The following is a 15,751-nucleotide window of genomic DNA, read 5'->3' as shown; positions in this document are numbered from 1 at the left end:
TTCTGTCCATTTTAGGGTCACATCACATCATGTCCCGTTTTTGGTTAGTTTCTTTGTTCCGTGTTGTGTTCATACTTGTGTGTCAAACCACACCAGAGTTTGTTTGGAAGCAACACCCGTCACCGCTTGTTTGGTGCACACCAGGGTTCGGATGGCACAGTTCACACTTATTCAAAGGAACCACACTAACAGAGCAATCGCGCCAGAGCTCGTTTTAATCGAACCAAACATGCCAAGTGTGAACACACCCTTAGTTATTTTAGTACATCAACTAAATTAAAATGAGCAGTGTTGCCTTGGCAACTATCTTAAATAAAGTAAGTATATGATTACTATAATAACCCTAATGTGGAGTAACTCGCGGCCAGTTTACACCTGGTCATTCATGTGTTTTTACTGATCAGGTTTGTTAAAATGGTTCCATTTACACTTGGTCACATAAAAGTGTCTCCGCAAAACAAATATAAATCCAATCTTCAATTCCTGTGCTATATGCAGATTTAATGTTGATATGAGCTGCATTTTATTTTATTATCAGCTAATTTCAAGATCAAAGACCACAATAGGAGAGAGAGCAGTATCAGCACTTGAGAACATTTAGTCTGACTATTATGAAGATGATTGTGTGTTGAGCATCTGCAACTTACTTTCAGCTACTCATCTGTGGCGATGTGTGTTGCAGTGGCGCTGTCATATCTGGATATAACATGTCATATAGCCTATAACACGCTCTCACATGTTTATTTTTTAACATTAGAGTAAAATGTACATACCGGTATGTGGTTTCAACAACCAGATGCATTTAGACTTTTCCAGTTTCATCTGGAACGCGGCCCAGACCACCTCCTGAAGTCGTTCGAGTGGTCGGATTTAAATATGTCTCGAAAGCGTTTCAGAGGGCATTTACACCTGGTCTTTTCACGATCGGATAGCTATCCAATCAGAGAAATTGCATGAAGTGACCAGGTGTAATTAGGCCCTTGCATTGTTTAGACACAATTGCCAGTTAGCCTACATTGTGTTTGCATTATTGAATTAATCAATGTTCTTGAACGATTCAGTTGAGTGATTGGTTCAATGTCTCATTTAATTATTAAATGAATCAATGTGTTTGAATAAATCAGTTGAATGAATGAATGAATCAGTGACAATAAATGACCAGAGAACTATTATATCGCTGCTCGATGAGACTGAGCTTAAATTATCTTGACTTTGATCATTTGTTAATAAATTATATTATTATTTTGATAGTAAAATAGTAAACGCAGTACATAAGTGCTTTCACACTTTGAGAGAAAAAGCGAGAGAAACAGAAAGAAGCAAAGAGTTCTTCAGAGGGGTGCAGTTATTTTTGGTGATTGAGAGACAAGTGGATAGGGCTTTAAAAGCAGGTCAACAAAGTGGCCAGGTGCTGCAGGCGGAGTGTGAAAGCTTGGGGGGACGAAAAGTCAAGCACCTCCTCAACACCGCCAGTATCTGTAGTGCCAACCAAGCTATCATCTGACAGAGAACAGAGGATGAGAGGAAATATAGCTGGCTTTACACCTACACACACACACATAAAAGCCCACAGATATACTTGGTCATGCACACTAGCTGTGGAGTGGGTATACTGAACACTCTCGCACATGGCACCTCTCATTAAAAAATACTAACTGTTTAATGAGAAACTATATGTTTCCTAATAAAAAAAGACAACAACTTGATCTATAAGCTGATGGCGGTAAATGTGAGGCTTTTGTTTGTTGGAAACATTTATCCTTTGTTCTCAGCTCCTTTCAGTCATTTTGTGAACAATTTGACAAATCACAAACACTCAAAATTTCCCTGGGGGGGATATTGTTCTCTGAGGAAGATTTCATGTAACTATTCCCATATCCTTTGACACACACACACCTGTCTAAATGCAGTATTGTGTAGGAGGCCCAGTGTAAAACAAAGGTTATCACCTCAGATCAGGTCTTATGGGAGACACGCAACAAAGAGCAGCAGTCCAGCCCAGCCCAGTCCTGAGGGTCTCATTAGCATGACACAGCTGTGATCAAGTTAGCACACCCAATATGCCCATGCTATCAGCCCCCCTGCACAGCAACATTACTGCAGATAAGTCTTAAATGGAACCTGATTTTCTCATTAATGATGCTAGCTTTTTTATTTTTTATAATATATTTAAATAGCTGGATTGTCACATTTTTGATTAAAGGGTCAGTGACAAGGTATGGTATGGTACCAATTCATTTACAAAGGACAAATAAAATTATATAGGCCTATATATTTATTTGTTTGTTTATTTGTTTACACATTGGTCAAACAGAACTTACTCTTAATGACAATTAAGAACAAATATTCATTAATTTACAATGGTTTTTTACGACACAAGCAACACTTTTTTTAGTTGTTCTGCCCATTGGCCAGGAATATGTATGGGAATTTACACTTACAGGTTATTCTAAAATAATTTTAGCAATAATTGTTTTGTTGAAAGGGCCTTTATCTGCTTTTTCCAGCTGTCATTCCAATGAAAAGGCTTCAGATTTTTCACTTAAAAGGTGAAGCTTTGATTTGTGAAGCTTTCACAGATTGTTCTTTTCTTCAGAATTTTCTAACATCCAGCTGTCTTCTCCCTTATTGCTCATTATCTCGTGCCATTATTTTGATCAAAGATAAACCCCCAATTCATGGCAAAAGGTGCACATACAGTAAGTAGCACACACACACAGTAAGTTTAGAACTGTACATAACTGAAATAAACACAAAAGCAGAGACCTACACACACACCCACACCCCCACACACCCACCCACACCCACCCACACACACACACACACACACACACACACACACACACACACACACACACACACACACAGTTCTGTCTTGTGCAGACTTATCATACTGTATAACATCTCTCTCTTCCTTACAAATCTACACAAATGGAAAAAGATATAATCACATCCTTGACCTGGAACTCCTGTGGAACTCTATCATGCTTTCAACATCTACAATCCCTCGCTCTCTCCTTCTGTTGACTTCACAGAGTGCCGCTACCTTGTTATCAGCGTCTCCCTGTAGTCCACTTAGAGAAAGGGTTAGGGAGCTTCCCAAGGTCCACCTAACTCAGAGACTGCAGACTATTCTGCCACTACAGTTCTCTCTTTCTTTATCTATCTCTCGGATAGTAACACATTTCACAAACTCTTGGACAAACTCCATCAGTGTGTAGCCAATCACACTGTGAAACTCAGATAAGGTTAAGTACTCTTTGATAGTATTATTGAGTGAGTTTGACACTTATGCAGAAGGAGAAAGCTCACTGTCACGGCCCACAACCCACCATCAGGCACACATTTCTGCAGGCATTTTTCATAATGATATTCATAACCTCAAGACTCAGAGGATGGGTGAATTTGTGAAAAATAGATCGATATCTCTTGTTGATGGTACTATTTTGTTAACTGTACATTCAAAGGGGATGGGGGTGCTTTTTGGCCTTGGATTATAGTCCTCTAATATGTTTTCAGAGTAAAATAAATTATGTATTCAAATCATGATGTACTAAATATCAAACAAAACAAACTATTTTGACATCGATGACCTTAGTTTATGAGTTCATATTTTCATATAATCTTTGAGGGAGATGAAAGAAAATATATTTGTCTTGCTGTCCTTGATGGAGGATTTAAGCACAAAACTCGCCTTCAGCTTCTTAATCCTGACTAATTAATGCTATATCATTTTAATGCTAATATAATTTTTAATACATAATAAAACTATTGGTGGAGGGATGCCAGAGGACTCCGGATGCCGGAGGACTTAAGACAAGTCTTTACTTCCTCCTTAAGTTATTGTACATACTGTAAAATACCTATTAAATCAACTTTGTTGCATTGGAAGCAATATATCGAGTATCTTTGTTTGCATGCTGAAACCAAAATATGCTCTTTTCATTTACCAAATTATTATTTCAATTATCACTTCATGTTTATACAGATCATTGTATATTAAGTAAAAATCCTTTAATTTTTGTTAATTCACAAAAATATATATTGTTCTCATCTTTAATACAAAATAATAAAAAAATCTGGTATTTTTTCCAAAAAATGACTAAATGTACATACACAAAAACATTATGTTCATTCATCAATGTTTACAAAACATTGAAAGCATTTATATTTCAAAGTAAAAACAGAATTCTTAGGTTTACTTTTTCTTTGATATTTATGGTTTCATCATGTTAGACTGGTATGACGTCTTGGGGCCTGCTGCTGCGCGCTGGGAATCTGTTATTATAGCAAGACATTTTCCTCAGGGATCAATGAAGTTCTATTGTATCCTATTCTAATGATGCTACAGAGAATTAACATGACCTCTTACCAGTGAGAAAGACAAGGATATGAGATTGAAACAAAATGGATTCTTGACAAACGAATTCATCTCAAAGTTCCTTTATTTCTTGCAGTACCTTCAAAATCTTCAGTTCCTTAAAACATGCCTATCTTTTTTCTAACCTGTACTGCTTTTAGAAAGCTCAACCTGCCATCTTGACCTAATGAACACTGCTGGAATAAAGCAGCCGTGCTGTATCTAATGCTCAAGTCTTAAGAGGTTTGTCCCCTTCTGTGAGGTGATGGTGTTTCTGGGAATAGGCTACAAAACGCTGTCTCTGTACTTCTATGTCAATGCCACTGCTTTATTCAACTCACGTAAAGTTCTGCATTTTCCTCCTTTCCTTCTCTCACTGCAGAAAGCTTTTAAGTCTCTGTACAGTTTGCCGCCAGCACTGAAAAGTGATGAGCGTGCCATAACCTGTTGCTTTTAGTGATTACCTTCCATTTGCATTATTTATACAGTAAAATCCTTTCGGTTGCTTTTTAAAGCATTATGTTAACAAGAGGAAAGAGTCACAGCAGCCACGGTTCACTACCACAATAAAGAATTGATCTGAGCAGGATGTGCTGCTTTTAACCTTCCTTTTTAAAGGCTCCATTAATGCACTCACTGAGAAGAGTGGCAATCCCAGCATGCACTAGTGTTAATGGCACTGTGACAGAGGCCTGGGCGGACAGTCTGGATTGTGCGTCACTGACAGCCTACAACCTACAGGGTGTGAAATCTCTCTCTCCTGCTCTCTCTCAAACACACACATACACAAACCTGACTACACACACACACACAAACACAAATAACTCCACAGCATGAGGGTGCCATCGCAAGCAGAGAGAATAGGAAATGGTTTCAAAGGTGAATTTCAGGCAACCAGATCCGGCAAACAGTCAAAACAAGTAAAGGTAAACATCACAGGCATTATGTGTAAACCACAGTTGATGGATTAGGACTGCACACTTGCTTTCATTATAAAGAAGGGTGATTAACGTCACATTATAGGCGTAGCCGGTGTCATCACACAACAGGTATTTGCTAAAGTTAGCCCCACATATCTGAGGACAACAAAGAACAAGATCAGAGGAATAAAATGAGACCATTGCATTAACACATCACTGCTGATGTAAGTATTGACGCAGACTGACGTGTGAGGAAAATGTTTGTATAGATTTGAGTAATGTCAGTTACAATACGGATGTACTGCAATATTCCCACCAGGGTTATGTGCCATTCAAAATCGATTTGAGAATGCTTTTTAAATTCCAGTTTAATTGAAGTGGCAAACATTCTTTTTTTTATATATAAGAATTATAATTTAAAGACATTTTAACATAAACAGTTTAAGGTTGGATGCATTTTTTTGAAGATGATGACAGATAGATAAAACAACAGAACAAACGATATAGCGAAAGAATGATAGAACAATAGACAGACTCCTCACAAAATAAGACAAGATAAAATTCTATTTGAATATAAAAGTTGAACAAGCACTTGTGTTCTTAGCACATGTTCCTTCAAGGCAGAGGGTGTTCAGCTTATGCTGAGGCGCAGAGCAATCAGACAGCCTGTGTCTGCAAATGTGAAAACTAGAGTATCCGCGGGGATGGAGGATAACAATTAAAGAGCATCTGTCAGAGTCAAGCACCCCCTCTCAGCCTTTTTTCCCATTAATTGGGATGTAGGGAGGCTGAGGGCGGGCAGGTTCAAGAGGCTCCATGTGAATGACAGACCCACTCAGGGGCCTCTTCAGAACCCATCCAGAGCAGATGAGTTTCTGACAAAACGTGATCAACAGCATACGGTAACAGCTGAGGTGTCCCACCCTCCCCCCCATACAAATACGCTTTTCCACTCACAGTTACAGCAGTTTGCCATCAGTGTTCAGTTGCGGTGTAATATAGTTTTGACGAGAATAAAATTTCCCAAAAGGACAAAAGTGTGGATGGATGGATGGAGACAGACAGAGGAAACGAGGGAAACTCATCTCCATTTGCTTTCTATTTAATCTTACTTATGTGTACAAAAATATTTAAAAGGATAAAAATTAAAATTCGGTCATCATTAACTCGGCCTGGTCTTCGGTAGAACACAAAATAAGATATTTATGTTTTTGTCATTGTAAATAAAACAAAAATGATTGGAGTACGTTTTATTTTTCTACCTTCCTTTCTTTTATCGTCCTCCCATATGCATGTCACTAACCAGACATGTTGAAAGTCTGGTATTTCATGTGGAGAAAGCAAAACAAACACTTGAGTTTCTTTGTAACTTTGCAATGGACAATGAGCAGGGCAGAGGGTGAGAAAGGAAGTTAAGAGCACTTGTTAAGAGGCCAAGAGTGTCAGCAGTGCGGATGTGACTTATCAGTTCAGTGCTAAATGGGTTCAGTGTCCACCGTCACCTCTCAAGACCTTGGACCAAATGCTTGAGGCTAGAAAAACTGAATACTGCAGTGTGTAAAACAAAAGAAATCTCTTATCCTAAATAAAATGAAATCTTCAATGCAGCAATATGATTGATTCTAGGATTTAGACTAGTAAATCCTGCCTGTTTCCTTTGATACAAACACAGAGTTTCAATGTTCTGTTCACTATGTAAAGCACACACTTTCTGGAAGGAGCGGAGAGGAGATGGGAGCAGGCGGGCTTGCCTTGACAATACACACCACTGTGTTTTCCCGTTGAACACAAAGGCTATCTGTCACAGCAGGCCTCTTCTGACTCACTCCTCCTAGATGCTAATTTCATGACCTTCCCAGAAAAAAAAAGTGGGAAAGAAAAAATGCTTTCCCTCTGGTACTCACTGCAACTTAAATCTCCCTCCAGGCGAAATTGACTTCACACAAGTACTGCCATGCTCGCTGAATGACACAGTCTCTCTAAAAATATCCCCTTCACCAGCAATGGATGGCTGTTGAGCTCTATTTCCTGTCAGAACTCACTAGACTAGATGGTGAGATGGAGAGAAAGAGGGAGATGAAGGGAAACAGCAAGAGTGAAGGCACAAAAACGCTTCAAACATGGAGTTATCAAAAAGCACTGAGCAGGGGTTGCGATACACATCAAACGCACCTCAGGCTCCCTGTTATCATGCATGCATTAACACCCACAACCTCTCTTACGCATCCTAATAAACAGAAACACACACCTCACAAACGTGTTATGTTGATTTAACAATCAAAGCTCACACACACACACACACACACACACACACACACACACACACACACACACAAGAGGTGCGCTAGCTCAGAGCAGTCAGTTACTCTGATTAACACTGATTAACCTCCTCACGGATCATCAAGTCTGCCGGGGCCTGATACAGGATTCATCGATCGTAACACTCAGCTGTTTCTTCCGGACTGAAAACGTCTCTGAACCCAAAACCTCGTAATCATCTTTCTATGATCTTACACACAAGAGAGAGAAAGCGATTAGCCAAATCAACAGAGATTAATGCGCTAACCGTGTGTGTGTGTGTGTGTGTGTGTGTGTGTGTGTGTAAGAAATCCATTAGTCTGCTTTTCCAAAGAAGATTAAAAATGGACTTTCTTTTAATTCTCTAATTATCAGACTGCTCCATGTTAATGTATCTCCAACAAGGCTGCGGCTCTCAAGCAATTATTATGAGTATGGCTGATGGCAAGCTAAAAACAAATAGCATATTTAACTGGTGCTAATGACTTAATTACTGTACAATTCGGTGCCAGTGAACTTCCTTCGTATTTATCCACTTCAAACTCCAAACAAATCACAGAGAATGTATTTCACAGCAGTCTTCAAGGTCAGTCTTGTTTAATTGCTACCCTTTAAAAAGATTGTATCTATTACACCTGTGTTCAGTTCACATTTCTCTCATGTGGTGAGTCAGGAAACAGTTGGATGTGTTTTGTTTTTTTTAGGATATTTTTGCCAAGCGGTTCTGAGTCACACACCATAATGTCATGAGGCTTGCACGTCGCCGTGTGAGTTTCTTTCCTGATGGTGTGAATCCGGACCTCTGAGTGAATTAGGGCAAAACTTCCCAGGAAGAACTGTATGGACTAAATGACTAACATGTGGTGTTACTCTACCCCTTTCACTCCTGTCATGAACCATCTGTTCTTCCTGTCTAATGAGTGATCATTTACCTTTGTATCCAGACAGGATTTTTGGTACTATGGTGGTGAATGTGTATTTTTCTGGTGTTCATTTACATAGTGACATAGACACCATGACAACACTTTTTGGTTGATGGCACAGGTCATGCAAACAACCTGTGGCGTGAAAGGCAACAAACAGGGAAATATATATATATATATTTATTTATTTATTTACAGAAGAAAGTCACTGGTAAAAAAATGCTATAATGAAGCAAAGTGATGCATATGTTTTTCGCGAAAACTATATTCTGTAAGAATACTCTGATTTTTAAATGCAATCAATGAACAAAATGTTTTTTTTTAGAACCAGTGACCAGCTCTACCAGCTGGTGTGGTCAACTACCATAAGCAAGGGTTAATGGGGCCATGCTAACCAGCCAAATCGTGACCCCTTAGGAACAGACTGCAAACAGATATCGAACCAAACAGCTGTGTGCAAAACAACAAATCTCTGCCGCAATACACACCACTCCAAATGAACAGACACTTCACAGGGAAAGAATTTTGGAAATTGACAAAAAATACAGCTGTCTACGTTGATTATTTATTCAGAAGACAGATTTTCAGCAGAGGGAGTCTCGTATCTTTGTCAGCATTTTGAGCCACACATTAAAAATGTATTATTGCTCTCCGTTTCGTCATACCTGTATGCAGAGAGTGACGCCTCAGCAAGAACTTATTGCAGATGGTCATACGCTTTTTGTTTCAAAATATTATGATGTCCCCCTGTCATTTACCTACAAAAAATAAAAAATAAAAAAAATGAATAAAAATACAAATGAATCTATAAAAATCCATATTAATCTAAGACCAATGTTAATACATTACCTACAGCTAGCAAGATCATTCATATCATATGAACAGTACAAATTTATTTTAGACGTTTTAAAGTTTTCTTTGAGTGAAATTTATTTCTCTTAATACAGAAATAAAAGTAATCCAATAACATGTTTGGGATTTTAAAAAGTTGCATCCCAGGAATTCATATTAAGGTCAGGGTCGTGTTATTTCATTGTGCAGTTTAAAGTAGATTGAAAGACTCTGGAAGGAGTGGGGGGAAATAATCAGTAGATTTTCTGATGTACATGATGAAATCTTTCCTCAAAGAGCAACTCACACCGTTGCCAAGACTGCAGTCCTAATAGTCTCAGAGCTGGTGTTGTCCTGGTAACATACAGGTAGGTGTCTAGTGCCCTGACGGCTGGGCCACATGAGACAGAGAGAGTGCTGCGCTCACGTGATGACTGAACAAATGACTAAAGACAGTTGAGACACCATCTGCTTCCTGTAAACTGTTAAGATATACAGGACAAGGTAATGGGCAATGTAAACATATTGAATATAATATGAGCATTTACTATGGGAAAACCAACAACAATCATTGCAGGAGCAGAGACTCTATGATCACATACTTGTATAAAATACAGTTATAATAACAATCATACGGATATTTTTAAGCAAAACATCAAACCCATAATATAACTGAAAAAGATTTGTTACTTACAACAAACTAAATGGGCAAACTGACCCATGCTAACCAGCCAAAACTTGACCCCTTGCTATACACACACACATCAGAACCCAATCAGAAGGCTGCATTTTAATTCCTAGTCCAGTCCTTCTGAGGCTTCTCAAAACAGAATGCTAGAACGAGATCATCTACTATGTCCACTGGCTACATCATAACGGTTTCTGACACCCATGGTCATGTGAAAATACTAATATATAAATACTAATACTAAATCTATTTAGAAAAATACCTTATATTAAAAATCGCTGTGTTTTCTGACTTTCTATGAATGCAATACATTGAACAACAACTGCCGTCATGGGAATTTTAGCTTTATGTCATTCATTTCCAACACAATACAAATGTATAATTTCGAAAAATATATTTTTCGTCTTGCATTTCATAATGCACCCGGACAAGCTCAGTGCTTACTCATTTTTTCACCAATTTTGGATGGATGGACTGAAATGTTGTGGGTGACCAGAGGATGCAAAGGATACACTTGATGCATTCTTCAAAAAATGCTGAAAGGAGGACACAAAATGAAGGCTGATTTCTAGGGCTCCTTCAAATTGAGATGACCTTTGATGGCGCTCATGGCAGCTGAAATATGCAGCTTTAGGATGCAGCCTTTTGATTGAGAAACACTCACAGAGACTCAATGATTTAACAACAAGGTAGTTACACCTGGAAACAAAATGATGGTATAATAATGCGCATTGTGTGTGGTTTTGCTTTTTTATGTTTTTTTATTCAATTTATGTAGGTGCTGTAAGTTGAATTGTTATTTTATTGTATTGTACAATACTATGGTGTTTTGGACACGCAACTTCCGTTGTTTTATTGTAAATGGAAAAAATACATTAATTTGAACAAATGTATCATTACTACAGAATGTATTCATTGCATCCGATATGTTTTCTCATAATATGCTCCTAACTGCGAAACTTGAGGCTTAAAGAAAAGTGAGAAAACTTTCCCACATGTAATTACGACTTTGTGGTAATGTTGATGTGCATTCAGCTTGTACTGTAAATATGACCTTTCTGACATGGCTTCAAAAGCACCAAAACAAACCTACTTCAGACACTGTAAATATGACTATGATTTCAACTCCTATGAAGTCTGTGATATAATAAAATAGTTCAGCCCAAAGTGAATCCCGTCAGTCTGAGTGCTCAATCCGACAAGCAAATACACACACACTCAGATGAGAGTGGTCTTTAGTCTTCAGATCATTCCCACAAGTCCTGAGAACATGGCTTTTGACATATGAACACACACACACACACGCGCATATATCCTGAACACTAACATCGACCATCATACAGACACATGGAATTTCTTTCTTGTGCTTCCCTCACTTATTCTGTCTCCCGCAGGACAGCAAGTCCAGCCAAGATCTGAAAACACATTTTCGGCTCTACTGAACAATCGACTGTGAGGGTGCAGAAATGCTTGTCCTTGCTGCTCTCTCTCGCCGCCTCTCCACCTTGTGTTAGGACAGTCCAATAAATCTATATTGCTCTGGCAACATGCCGCTTACACCTCAAGCCTGCTTTTTAGACAACCTTTTTTAGTACAGACTTTTTCGCCCCCTTCCCATGCCAGCTTCCTGTGGATTACTACAGACAGATTGCATGCTCAGCAAAGGACACTGAGTCCACAGCGCGCTAGCACTAATGAGCTATCTGGCCCACTGATGGGGTAACCGCACATACCCACGTCAAAGTCGCTCAGTGACCCTCACTAATTGGGCTCTGGCAGAGAACAGCTTCATTTGCCCAAGAGGCGTGTGTGAAGCCGACTACCTGAACACGCAATGAGCAGAATAAGTATGCACTGCATTTATCACATAAACGTCACATAATAACTACAATGAGATGCTTCCTTTAACATGTCGTGAGATTTTTTTCTTTCTTTTGTTCATTTTTATTCATACTGCACAAAGGAATTATGCCAATTATTTACACATCAGAGTAAAAAAAGAAAAAGATAATTAAAAGATAGTTTAAAATAAAGTTATTTTGTTAGATATAGTGTCACAATGTGAGATACAAAGGTAAAATTGCTAAATTTAAAGTCACACTGCGACATACAAGAAACAAAATTCACAGATTTCTTTTCACCTCTATTCTTTTTTTTTAATCCCGTCAAAGCAGACCAATAACTACACTGTGTTTTCTAAGTTAATATGTTATAATAGGCTCTAATATTTAAAGCAGTTCTATCTACTATTCTTCTTGGTTTTGTTTTTCTCTTATAAGGATGCTTCAGTAGCCACATGTTCCACTCACCATCAAAACCACAGCGAAGACGCTCATCTCAGGCAGGAAGTGGCAGCTGAGGCCAAGACTTTTCAGTGGCAGTAGATGGCTGAGCAAAGGAAGTGCGTCACAGATCAGACAGCTCGAACTGTGTCTTGGAACACCGCAGACTGACCACATTCTAGAACGTCTATCTGTTTGAGCACATCTGTACTTCACACAGGAATGTAAACAGGTCACACATCCTTGCACCCAGCGCTTCGAAACCCTGCAGTTATCACATGATCAAAATGCTGTTAAGAAAGAGAAGAATCACCATCAGAGTGAACATAAACAAATATACACTACTGTCCAAAAGTTTTCTTTAAAAATTGTTTTTTCTTTTATTGAGCAAGGATGCATTACACTGCAATAAAGACTTTAACATTGTTACAAAAAAAATCTATTCATCAAAGTATCCTAAAGAAATGTGTCATGGTTTCCAGAAAACTATTAAGCAGCAGAACGGTTTCTTGAGAACCAAATCAGCATATTAAAATGGGATCATGCAACACTGAAGACTCGAGTAATTGCCGGAAAAAAATTAGTCTTCGCCATCACAGGAATAAATTTAATTTAAAAATATATTTGTTCAAATAAATGCAGCCTTGGTTAACATAAAGAGACATCAAAGAAATATTCATGACCGCAAACTTTTGAACAGTAGTGTATATACAGTACATATACATAGTCACACTGACGTATTACATTAGAGTCTAATGTAATACGTCAGTGTGACTATGTATATGTACTGTAAATACACTAATGTGAGGTTACCAAATTTAAAAGACATTGAGGGATGATTTAACGTGCTTTCAGTCTTTTCGACATAATTTGGGTGTTTGTGAGCGGTACATGATAAAATCCACCAGTTAGGGTCGATTCTGAAGCCTCATTAACAAGTGTCTGTGAGTAGTGATGACAGCGGATGGAAACTCACACTAATTCTGGATAAAGAAAGAGGAAGAGAAAGAGAGAAACATAAACGCATAGAAAAGCAGTGTAAGCTATAATTTGTTATACTCGTCGTTAGCACACTAAGCAAGCTGAGAACCAGACATAAGTTAGAACATTGACTTTTGGTATCACATTTTTACACACCCACACACACACATCCCACAGAGTCTGTTAATAAGCATTAGTGCATACTTACTTTCAAAGTTATTTATCTATACTATTTAATTTATTGTTATTTTTAATAGTCCCAAACTCAGTGTTTTACAGGCTTTAGCCAAGCCTAGTGTAGTGTAAATCACACACAATCAGAATGTGTGTGTACTGCAAAAGTCTATAGGATAAATGCTTCTAAAGTCTTCATCTGTCTGTCCAAGTACATGACATGACGCGTAATCCAATCTATGAAGGATTAAATATACATTATCATGTCTTCTGGAGCAAGCAACCAACAGTGAGGCCAATTGTAGTTTGATTAGCAAGTAGGACAAAGCCCAGCTACAATCGCATTATCTGTTAGTCCGACTTCACAAAACACGGATTTCAGTTGAACTAAAACATTGACATGACATTTCAAAAAGATGAATTACCCATTTTAGTCTGAAACTTTTAAAGTGCCTGTAAACAAACTTACTGACTGCAAGTGTGCCCACAGATTCCAATCTCCATCTTTGTAGTGCTAATTTTATACTCGCTACCACTCAGACATGTGTCAGAGGAGCTGGCAGAAACCTGCAAATCTGCATAAGCAAATCTACAGGGCTGCAATGAAGACACTTCAGTAATGATCCACCATCTTTATGAGCTTCATTAGCCACACACGCAGAACAGAGGAGCACCTGTGGCAAGCCTGAGCTCCTAGGACTGGCACTCGTGGCCCACCCAAGTGCCTGTGTATGTGCATTTGTGTGCGGGTTCAAGGCCTACAGCACTGTTGCGCATCGGGGCCTATGAAACGAGAGCCCTTGATGAGAGACGAGTGGAGCGCTTTACTGTGTGAGAGAGAGAGCAGACTAAACCACAGCTCTACAGCAGGCTGTAATTCACCCGCCACTGAAACCGCCGACAATGCTGCTAAGCTGCGCCTGCTTTCATACGCATGCACACACACACACACACACAGGATTGCTTTGTTTGTTTACGCAACGTCAAGAATTGGTTGTGTACAAAAATGCAGCTACTGACAGAAAGCAAATTTGTGATCCAACTTTAAGGCGGCGGTTGTCGTGTTCGGGGGTTGTGATCATGGCTCAAAGATGAAGTTTCATTTCTCCCACTGACCTATCAGGATAAACTAGAAAAGCCACTTAACTCTGGGGCTCAGCTGCCAAACCTCAAGAGAGTTAGTCAGAGAGGGGAAGAAAGAGAGACAGACAGACAGACAGTGACAGAAAACTGACAGAAAAAGAGAAAGAGGAAGTGGTTACTTGACTACAGTACAAGCAGTGTGGTTGTGTGTGTTGCTACATATTTGTTACATTTAATTAGTAATATTGCATTTTTGGAATGCAGAATCTTACAATAATAGGGTTGAAAGAGTTTTTAATAGGATTTTAAAAACACCATGAAGACAACATTTGAGTTTTATGTTAGATAAAAGCCATCTACTGTTTGTGGCAGAGGTGTAAAGTACTTGAGTAATTTTACTTGATTACTTTTATAAAAACTTTTAAGTATTATTTTTGGGGACTTTTACTTTACTTGAGTAGTAGCCTACAATTAAAAATCAATACTTTTACGTAATTATATTTTTTTAAGAAAAAAAAAAAGAAGTACTTTTTACTCCTTACAATTTTATTTACAGTCTTTTAGCAGATATGCACATTTTAAAAAAGCTAAGTTGCTGGGGGGTTTTTTTTCAATCAAACAAACAAACTTGCAACTGATTAACTAGTAGGTTCAGAATTTGAACATACCAAAAGCTACTAACTTTTATAGGTTAACACTTAAAGGGGTGGTTGATTATGATTTAAATTTTCTAACTTTAGTTAGAGTGTAATGTTGCTGTTTGAGCATAAACAACATCTGCAAAGTTACAACGCTCAAAGATCAAAGAAAAGAGAGATATTTTATTTTATAGAAATCGTTATTAAGGACTACAGCAAATGGCAGGTAGGGACTACACAAACTTCCTCCCGCGGGTTAGTGACACCACAAACCCTAAAATTTACATAAACACCACCCCGCGAACATGCAACAGGGGATGAATCCATGAGAAGAGGAAGAGTTGTTGTATAGAGCACATTTGGGAGTCTGCTCAAGCTGTCACATCCGTCTTTTCACATTTATCGCAACACAGTACGTAACACAAATCCAATAGCATGTCACTCTGTAAGCATCTTACAACAGTTCCCACACGAGCGATTTATAGATTATCATGACAGAATATGCTAATCAATGGCTGCCTTTACACTTGGCATTAACATGCGACCTGTATCCGGATGTTGTCCACATACACA

This window comes from Phoxinus phoxinus (genome assembly GCF_949152265.1).
Source record: "Phoxinus phoxinus genome assembly, chromosome: 2".
Lineage (NCBI taxonomy): Eukaryota > Metazoa > Chordata > Actinopteri > Cypriniformes > Leuciscidae > Phoxinus > Phoxinus phoxinus.
The sequence above is the reverse complement of the archived record's forward strand: the minus strand, read 5'-3'. Positions refer to the sequence as shown.